Source organism: Babylonia areolata, chromosome 20, assembly GCF_041734735.1.
Source record: "Babylonia areolata isolate BAREFJ2019XMU chromosome 20, ASM4173473v1, whole genome shotgun sequence".
Lineage (NCBI taxonomy): Eukaryota > Metazoa > Mollusca > Gastropoda > Neogastropoda > Buccinidae > Babylonia > Babylonia areolata.
In genome coordinates this window covers 41,058,072-41,063,071 of record NC_134895.1, presented here as the reverse complement: position 1 = coordinate 41,063,071, position 5,000 = coordinate 41,058,072, and positions in this window count along the sequence as shown.

Sequence of the window (5,000 nt, the reverse complement as noted above, 5' to 3'; positions counted from 1 at the left end):
TAGACTGAACTTACAGTTGGTCGGTCTGCGAATCGGACCGAAGTCTGAGAGAGTCCACTTAAAAGATTTTAGAGATGAATGCAAAGTTTTATGAAAAGTCTCTTTCATTTCCTTGCATGACAATAGGCAAATACACCATTACACTTTTTTTTTCATATTTTGTTGTTGTTGTTTTGTTGTTGTTGTTGCTGCTGTTGTTGCTGTTCAGTTCATTTTGTTTTGTCTCAATTTTTAATTGTGTCAAAACCATTCATTTTGTTTGTTTGTGTTTTTTGTTGTTGTTGTTGTTGTTTGTTTATTTGTTGTTGGTTTTTTTTGTTTTTTTGTTTTTTGTTTGTTTGTTTTTTGGTGTGGTTTTTTCAATTATTAGCAGTAGTTGTTATACAATTATACAATAAGTAATATGTGCAACAGCAGCTGCTACTGGAGTATCAGTGGTAGAGGAGGAGGAGCAGGAGGAGATTTAGAACGATCTCCTCACAGTTCTCCATGGTCTGTGCCCTTGTTCAATCAGAGTGTCCAGGATACAGAACACACTGTGCCCTTGTTCAATCAGAGTGTCCAGGATAAAGAACACATTGCGCCCTTGTTCAATCAGAGTGTATAGGATGCAGAACACACTGTGCCCTTGTTCAATCAGAGTGTCCATGATACAGAACACACTGTGCCCTTGTTCAATCAGAGTGTCTAATGATGCAGAACACACTGTGCCCTTGTTCAATCACAGTGTCCAGGATACAGAACACACTGTGCCCTTGTTCAATCAGAGTGTCCAGGATACAGAACACACTGTGCCCTTGTTCAATCACAGTGTCCAGGATACAGAACACACCGTGCCCTTGTTCAATCAGAGTGTCCAGGATACAGAACACACCGTGCCCTTGATCAATCCTGGAGTGTCCAGGATACAGAACACACCGTGCCCTTGTTCAATCAGAGTGTCCATGATACAGAACACACCGTGCCCTTGTTCAATCAGAGTGTCTAGGATAAAGAACACATTGCGCCTTTGTTCAATCAGAGTGTCTAGGATACAGAACACACTGTGCCCTTGTTCAATCAGAGTGTCCAGGATACAGAACGCACCGTGCCTTGTTCAATCAGAATGTCTAGGATACAAAACACACTGTGCCCTTGTTCAATCAGAGTGTCTAGGATACAGAACACACTGTGCCCTTGTTCAATCAGAGTGTCCAGGATACAGAACACACTGTGCCCTTGTTCAATCAGAATGTCTAGGATAAAAAACACACTGTGCCCTTGTTCAATCAGAGTGTCCACGATACAGAACACACCATGCCCTTGTTCAATCAGAGTGTCTAGGATACATAACACACCGTGCCCTTGTTCAATCCTGCAGTGTCCAGGATACAGAACACACTGTGCCCTTGTTCAATCCTGCAGTGTCCAGGATACAGAACACACTGTGCCCTTGTTCAATCCTGCAGTGTCCAGGATACAGAACACACCGTGCCCTTGTTCAATCCTGCAGTGTCCAGGATACAGAACATACCGTGCCCTTGTTCAATCCTGCAGTGTCCAGGATACAGAACACACTGTGCCCTTGTGCAATCCTGCAGTGTCCAGGATACAGAACACACTGTGCCCTTGTGCAATCCTGCAGTGTCCAGGATACAGAACACACTGTGCCCTTGTTCAATCAGAGTGTCCAGGATACAGAACACACTGTGCCCTTGTTCAATCAGAGTGTCCAGGATACAGAACACACTGTGCCCTTGTTCAATCAGAGTGTCCATGATACAGAACACACTGTGCCCTTGTGCAATCCTGCAGTGTCCAGGATACAGAACACACTGTGCCCTTGTGCAATCAGAGTGTCCATGATACAGAACGCACCGTGCCCTTGATCAATCCTGGAGTGTCCAGGATACAGAACACACTGTGCCCGTGTTCAATCAATCAATCAATCAATCACTTTAGTTTCCTCACAAAAAATAAATAAATAAAATAAAATAAAAGGAAAAAAATGGGTCAGCTCCCCACAGCAGGTGCGTAATTAATGTGTCAGTTGCTCAACGATGATTATTTTGTCCAGCAGGCAATTGGCTCTTGAATCTGATGATGAAATTAAGGCATGTTAGGCACTTCTTGCTAAAAACAAAAAATAAAATAAAATAAAGTTCACAGTTAACATGAATAAAAACATGCTGACATGTTTCCGCCTTTAGAAGATGTCTTCTGTTTTGGTTGTTGTTGTTGTTGTTGTTCCTCAAATATTGACAGAACTGGGACGATCAGAGTGTCTGTTTTAGGGACGCATGTGTTTGTTCATGGGCGATAATTTTTCTTTCTTTCTTTCTTTCTTTCTTTCTTTCTTTCTTTCATTTTCCTCTACAGAAGTCTTTATTTGTTTATTTACACTCTTCGTGTGCACCAGGCACGATATGGCCATTGCCTTGGTTCCGGGCCATGATCAAACCAAAGTGAATTAGATATATTTAGTTTAACCCTTTCACCACCAAGCTCGCATTTATGCACAGACATGGTAGAGGAGCCATGTCACTGAAAGGTGACCATTCATTGGTCTGTTATCAATAAAACCTACTGCTCCTAATGTTCAGTGGTAGGATTGGCCCTATTTTATATACATCGCAGGGGGAATCCCCAGCTATTCTTAGCCACTGTCTCTTCTGTGTTTATAGCACAAGGGAAATTTGTACTCTAAACTGACTGGCGATGAAAGGGTTAATGCTGGTTATCAAAAAAACAAAAAAAACAAAAAAAATGTTGCTCTTTCCTCGTGTGTTTGTTCGTTGGTTTGTTTTGCTCAATGTGTTAAGTGACACACACAACACAGTTTTCCATTTTATGATTTTTATTCGATCAAGTTTTGATAGAGGCGACAATGATAATATTTACATGCATCTGATTGAACATTTAGTGTATATTTGTTTATTTATTTATTTATTTATTTATTTCTTCACTTATTCCTTTCTGTCTATTCTATTTATCTAATCTTGTCTGGTTACTTCGTTTAATTCCGTATTTACAGCATTCGCTTATAAGATAAGATAAGAGATAATAAGAATAACTTTATTATGTCCAACTAGAGAAATTTGGTCAGATGCATTATCACAACATAGGCAGGTAAACAGCCTTAACTAACAAACAAACAACAACAACAACAACAACAACAACAAAAGCAACCCCCCAAAAAACCCAGCTTTTACGAATATAGCGATGACACAATTGTAAAAAACATCACATACAGTTTCATACATTCTTCCACACATTGCAGGTAATATACTAAATGTGAAAACAGAAAAAAAAGATTAATAAACATTATTTTGAATATAATTCTGGGCATAGGCTACTATATGGCACACTGTTTATACCAGATAAGAAGATAAGATCGTATACAGTTTTTGTTGTTGTTTTCTTTTAAGATTTGACAGAGACGTATAAAGGTCATGTATTGTGTGTGTGTGTGTGTGTGTGTGTGTGTGTGTGTGTGTCTGTGTCTGTGTGTATGTGTGCGCAGTGGCCCTTTTTTTTCTTTTTCTTTTTTTTTTCCAAATGCATGTGTACTGACGCCACATCAGTGCTTGTCATTTCTTTCATTCTCTCCCACCTCGACTGCTACTGCAACTAATGATAATAATAATGGTATTTATATAGCGCTGAATCTTGTGCAGAGACAAATCAAAGCGCTTTCGCACCAGTCATTCACACGCATGCATAACTCTAAAACTGTAGAAACTAAAGACAAGGAAGAGGCAGGGAAGGGAGGCTGTTTTGGGAAGAGGTGGGTTTTAAGGCCAGACTTGAAAGAGCTGAGTGTGGAGACTTGACGAAGCGAAAGAGGAAGTTCATTCCAATCGCAGGGTCCAGAGACAGAGAAAGAACGGCGGCCAACACTCTCTCTTATCTGGTTTCCCTGCTTCACCTGTCAACTCTATCGTTTACTCTGTTTTCTGTCATGACAGAAAGATAAGGAGGGTAGACAGGCGACAAAGAAAGGACACAGACAGAAACAAAAACAAGCAAAGAATAAGAATAACTTTATTATCTCCAACTGGAGAAATTTGGTCAGGTGCAATATCACAACATAGACAAGTAAACAACATGGGGAACATAAATGTAAAAGTCAACAACAGCTTTTACGAATATTACGAAGACACAAATGTAAAAAAAAAAAAAAATCACATACACCGTTTCATACATACATCCACTCTGCAGGTAATAACTGGTATTCTTAATGTAAAAAAGCAAGAATTAAGAAACATTATTTTGAATATAATTATAAGCATAGCCTACTATATTGCACATTGATTATAATAGATAAGATAAGAATAGAGATAAATTGCAAAAAACCACAACCAGATAATCAGCACACACCCGCACCCACCACCCACCCAACACACGCGGCTTAAATAGAATAGAAATAGAATAGAAATAGAGGGAAATAGAGGGGAAATAAATAGACACACAGGGGTAGCGAGAGAAAGAAGAAGAAAAAAACAACAACCAACAACAAGAAACAGACTGCAGTGGACAGAATGAGCTAAGAGAGAGAGAGAGAGAGAGAGAGAGAGAGAGAGAACTCAGAACTCACAACTAAAAACGTTTTTAATCAAGGATTAAGATTATTAGGCATGGCTCATTCTTCCAGCCTGTCCTTGCTAATCTACATCAGGTACAATAGCACATATATATTTAATTAACCCTTTGAGCCCTGGGTTCCTGAGCAATTTTAACCCTTCTGCCTGAGCTCCTGAGCCAAAATTTGCAAATAACTGGTATTAAATGAAAAGGAGAGAGAGAGAGAATCTATAAAGAGAGAGAGAGAGAGAGAGAGAGAGAGAGAGAGAGAGAGTTTTAATGTAAGGTCATCGACCCGTGTGAATACCGCGTGCATGTATGAAGATCAAAGCAACCACAGACAAGTGAGCTCTCTCTCAGTCCTGCTTTGAGAGGGAGAAAAGGAGAGAGAACAGACAGAGAGGAAAGAGAGGAACACAGACAGACAAATAAGGAGA